Raw genomic sequence first — 6055 nt, 5'->3', positions numbered from 1 at the left:
TGCAACCCTATGATTTATATTTTGACTAAACAACTGCTAGGGGGCAAGTACTCTAAATGGATCGTTATCCTGCAAGAGTTCGACTTGGAGTTCGAGAAGTCCAAGTCTAAGAAATCCTTAGTTTTTGCAGAATTGATGTGTGATTTCCCGCGTACTGACACAGAGACTGTGGCAGAGGAGTCCATTGCAGACAAATCTTTGTTTCTTATCAGTACTTTAGATCCGTGGTATGGGGATATAATCATCTATCTCCAAACCCAAACCTTTCGGCCTGAAGCTTCAAAGTCGGAGCATCGAAAAATTCGGTTTCAATCCCAGCAATATAGAATTATTGGAGATACACTTTATCGCCGGGGGGCAGACTTGGTTTTTCGACGTTGTTTAACTCACGAAGAGGCTGAGAGAGTTTTGAATGATTGTCACTCTGGAGCGTGTGGCGGTCATATGTCTGGGTATGCCACAGCTCAGAAGGTGTTGCGTGCTGGCTATTTCTGGCCGTCCATGTTTAAAGATTGTATCATTGCGGTCCGAAAATGCCACAACTGTCAAGTGTTTGATCGCAAGATGCGCGCACCACCTGCTCCTCTCCACCCTATAATTGCCGTTGGTCCTTTCGCCAAATGGGGTATCGATTTTATTACTTGTAACCCTCACTCGGCCGGGGGGCATGCGTATATCATCCTCGCAGTTGATTATTTCACTAAATGGGCCGAGGCGATGCCTACATTCGACGCAAGCGGCAAAACAGCTGCAGTTTTCGTATTCAATCACATTATAACTAGGTTTGGTGTCCCGCAAGCAATCATCACTGACCATGGGAGCCATTTTCGAAACATCATGATGACTGAACTTACAAGCCAGCTTGGTTTACGCCACGATAGCTCTACTCCTTATTATCCGCAAGCCAACGGTTTGGTTGAGTCTAGCAACAAAGTTCTGGTTATCATGATCCGACGAATCATTGGTATTCATCGGTCGAATTGGCACAACATGTTATTTTCAGCGCTATGGGCATATCGAACTTCAGTGAAAACTTCAACAGGGTTCACTCCTTTCCAGCTAGTTTATGGCTTGGAAGCTATGTTACCCATTGAATGCGAAATCCCATCACTTCAAATGGCTGTCGAATTACTCCCAGCTACTTCCGAAGAGGAGAAACGTTTATTATACTTAGCTCAATTAGATGAGACTCGACGTGACGCTGCATTGGCAATCGAGACTCACGCGAAGCGAATGAAAGCTCAGTATGATAGAAATGTGACCCCTCGAAGTTTTTCAGAGGGAGACCTAGTGCTATTATATGATCAAGCTAACGATAAGCTAGGTGCTGGAAAATTCATTCCTATGTGGCATGGACCCTACATTGTAAAACGAAAGCTAGCAAAAGGGGCCTATGAGCTGGTAGATTTTGATGGGGACTCTTTGGGTAAACCCAGAAATGGAATTTACCTAAAGAGGTATTATGCTTAAATGATGGGTATGGAGAATTTTTAGTTAGGTTAGGTTTTCTTTCTAGCTAGTATGTTTGTTAGTTTAGATAGTGTGCTTAGCTTAGAAAGTGTGTTTTTCGTCGTTATTCTGGCTTATCTTGGTTTTACTCTTGATATTGCAGATGTCGACGCCTCTCCAAACGTACATTGGATTTGCCGATGGTGCTTGTCGTAGTACACGGAATATCTCTTCCGCAGCTTGGGTTATCTATTCGCCCTCTGACGAATTAGTTTCTATGCATGGGGTGAGCCTCGGTCAAACAACGAACAACATTGCAGAATACAGTGCAGTGGTTGAATTATTGTCTGAATCTATTTCATTTGGAATTCGACATTTGATAGTGAGGTTAGATTCTGAACTCGTTGTATTACAGCTTAATAGAGTATATGCCATTAGAAATCCTGTGTTATTAAGGTTGTTTTTGAGAGTGCGCCTCTTGGAACGTGAATTTGATTACATTGAATATCAACATATTCCAAGGTCTTTAAATACATTAGCAGATGCAATTGCTTCTCGAATGTTGGACAGATATTTGCGATAATCATGCAAGTAAATTTAAAAACATTTCATCACATATGTTAAAACAAGATAAGCCGGTAATAATGATATATATATATAGATAGGAGTGTGTCAAAAATATACATCGTCCTCGATCATAGGTTGAAAAACACCTTATGATCGGCAAAATGATAAGTACAAAAACCAAAAATGTCATATGTGTCTACAAAAGTGACTAGCCAATCACTGGTGGTGCTCTCTATATGAGACTACTGCCCGCGCTACCCTACACAAGAACCTCCTAAAAGGTCCTGGGACTGCGACCACATAGCGCTGAAGTCGAATAGGAATGTCATCTATGGTGGTCTCTGGTATACCCACCATCAGACGCTCTAGATCCTGTTCTAGCTCGGCTAAGGTCTCTGCGGCCGCATCCTATGGGGCTGGTGCTGGTGCAGCTGGTACTCTCCTCTCAAAAGCCCGGAGGTTGGCCGGACGCCGTGGACCTACATCTGCATTTTGAAAATTTGTGCTGTCATTTTTGAGGCGATATATAAAAACAAAAAAAAATACATAATTTAAAAACTTGTGAAGAATGAAATACCTCTGTCATCCCACTGTTCTCCCTGTGGAAGAACCATGTCCGGATCATTCCGAAAATCCATTCCGGCATAAGGAAAATCCTGAATAGCAAAGACCTAGCCCTCTAGCCAGTGAAAGTAACCATCAGGAAATCGAACAACTGTCGCGCCCTCATCAGGATGCCGGGCCATTACCGCAACCCATCTCGTCAACTTAGGCTCCCGAGGAGCCCCAACTGGAACAGTAAGATGCTGGGGGATCAGCATTTGAACTCTCTCTAAGGCAAAGCTCACAACTAAAGGCCCATATCCAAAGGTTTTCAGTTGTCCGTTCTTTTCCCTGGTTAGTTGGCCCTTCATATTGGCCAACACAGCATCGCACCAGTTGAAAATGGTGCCTCGGTAGCAGTCTATCGCCATCCGCATTTGGGACCCGGTGGCAATGTGCAAGGCGGCTGCGCCGCAGAGTCTGGTAACAGTAAAGGCTATCACCATAAGTTCGGGCAGGGATATGTACTTGATTTCTATCCCTTTCTCCTGGTTCTGATTGTTGCACCACTCTAGCCGGAGGCTAGCAAGGGATTGGCCACCCGGCCTAGTCCCGGACAGAGTCAGTTGCTCGCCCCTATTTGGCAAGCCAGAGAGAAAATATATGTCGGAGGGCTCTATCTCGAGCTGGTTCTCTCCGATATAGAAACATTGATCCTGAATGTTCCGCCTTTCAACCAGCCACTCAAGGAATGTCACCTGGCCCCTCTTGCCAGGTATGGCCCAGTATTTGTACAGTCCGCATGCTTTTAACGCATCAATAGAAGGTTGATGACCAATTGCGGCCAAATCAACGTCCTCGTGTTCTCTTTCTCTCCAATCTAGCATGGTGAATGCCCTACACACCAAAAAACAATAGTTAGAATTCATTGGAAGAAATTTGATTGGTTGAAATTGGAGTTTGGGGTTTCAAAATGCGTGTTTCACGGGGTACGCACCCCGCGTTCAGAACACAGAGCGGCGGTACACAGCTGGTCTGAAGGCGGGCTGCGTACCCCGACCTTTTTCCTATATACAAAAAAGGTCGGGGTACGCAGGTCACCCATGGGGCACCTGCGTACCCCGAGAAACATATCCTAAAACCCTAAACCCCCTAAAAAATAAAACTAAAACCAAAAAATGAATTTTAAACGGATGAAATTGAAGAGGAGGATGTTGTTGAATACCTGAAAGAGACGGCGCTCGATTCTGACGGTCGGATTCTCCGCAATGTCCACAGGAAGTTTTCTTGTCAAAAGCCCTTTTTCTCAACCTCAACAGTAAAATGGTAAAATGACATGGTAAAAGGTCTTTTTATAGGTTTTTTGGATGAATGAATGCTAAGTTTGTTTATTTTTCACCATGGAAAGATGTTTTTCAATGTATTTTTGCCTATCTTAAACAGGTATGAGTAATGTGTTGTTTTTGTGTAGGACAAGGGGACTTTAGGGTAAATTGTCATTTTTCACGAACCAAAACATCAGAGTCATCTTTTAAGCTCTTTTCTGACTCCTAAAACATGAAAAGATTGCCGAGCGTTTCTTTTACACTCGTTAAAACGGAATTAAAAGACGGTCCCCTTATAACTCTTTTTTGACCGTAAAAACAGGAAAAGATTGCCGGGTTTTTGTCGTTTCAAACTCGATACGGAAATAAAACGACGTGTCCTTGATCGCTTTTTACTTTTCAGGTCAGTGGCACTAATCATGAAAGTACTCCTTGGTCGCAAGATCAAGCGGTTCTCCCAGGTATTATTTTATACTTTTTCGGGCTTGGGGGACACAAATTTACGAAAAAGTTCAACCTGGAGTCTTCTTAAGTTTTTCAGACTCTCTAAAATTGAAAAACATCGAGTTTCTCCTATGCTGGGCTCGTTAAAATTTTACAGTAAAGGACCTGTTCAATTACAAACAGGAACGAACCACTCCTTCCTAGGGTTCGAATCAAAACTAGGTTGGACTCATCCGAAGGATGAGCTTATAATCAAGCATATGTTATCCTCCTCAAGCTTGTAAAAAATAAAGAGGTACTTGCCAGAAATGGTGGGGGAAAAGAGAGAAGAATGAGCCTATTTGTTATCCTTTGTTACAGAAGAACCTTATCACCGCTCTTGAACACGACACTTTCCGTTCATCTGGGTTGGGAAATCCTTTGCCTTAAAAGTTGATGAAACCACTTTGAAAGTATTCAACCGTTTCCAGGTATTAACTTTGGGCCAATCGTCACCAAACCATCTGTCGTGTCATTATGTGTTCAAGAGGTCTGCAAACAAAACTTTCATCTACAAAAATACTTGTCATCCATTTTGACCATCCCTGAGTTAGTCCTTACAGCAACATTTCTTCAACTTGAACAATGATTTCGTGTTGTGGGCTTGCCTGCAACGGGTCACTTTCTATCGACATCAGCACATTATCTGGAAAGATGACTTAGAAATCGATAGTACCTTGAAGTCTGCATGCATCAATGGCAGGTTTCTCGCCTTTGACGACAGTTTACATCATTGACTTTCGATCAGAGGATTCCGTGACGTGTTCGACATCAACTCATTTATTCACATTTCATGGATTGTACTGGGTACTTTGAGAACCATTGACATCACTGGTGGTCTCTCTCACACTTGTTAATGGTTTACATCATTGACTGGTAATCAAGTGGTTTCTACCATGTTCGACATCAACTCATTTATTCGCATGGCTAGAATCGTACCAATTCGGGAAGTAGAAATGAAGACCCTGGATCTAGTTCCCACCATCCAGGCTGCGAGGAGTTTTGTATTCATTATATAGTAGACCAATTATAAACAGATGGCTGCGTCCATACTGTGTCTACAAAAGTCTATGGTTATGATGTACTGCAAGATCATTCCTGTATCAGAGTAGTTAGTCTGTTAGTTAAAGTTTTGATCTGAGTATGGGAATGCCTACCTCAGCGATGATATAATCTTATACATGTATTTTGTGTTGAAAATTGCAGGTTCTGACCAGGCTCTCCACGAGATAATCCTTGAAATGATAAAGCGCTTCACCCTTCCTAGATAATACAAAACCCTAATCTACTACAGGCTTCGCACTTTAGGGGGCAATCTGTTACACTAAAAAATGTCACCATGGCTATTTACAGTTAGTATGGCTCTATCAACAGTCATGCTATCCTCCTGGGCAAGTCTTATGCCTCTGCTCTCCATGTCAAACTCCAAAAAGAGAGAAAGTCTTTGTAAATGTGTTTATCTCTGGGTACGCAGATTCTCTCGGCCTTACCTGCGTATACGCACCTAATGTTCACAAAACCTGCGTACTTGTACGCTCTGTATGTAAAGGGGCAGGTGCGTACCCCTGTAAAGGTCAAAAGGCGCAAGTTTCACTCCAAAAAAGTTACTTGTGGTCATTTCTAGAGGCTTCTAGAAGTATGTTTGACGTGTATGAAGCGCCTCCAAATGGTTCATGTATCCCTACCAA

Source organism: Pinus tabuliformis, chromosome 7 (genome assembly GCF_031772625.1).
Source record: "Pinus tabuliformis cultivar Carrire ecotype Pingquan chromosome 7, CPIR1, whole genome shotgun sequence".
Classification (NCBI taxonomy): domain Eukaryota; kingdom Viridiplantae; phylum Streptophyta; class Pinopsida; order Pinales; family Pinaceae; genus Pinus; species Pinus tabuliformis.
The sequence above is the reverse complement of the archived record's forward strand: the minus strand, read 5'-3'. Positions refer to the sequence as shown.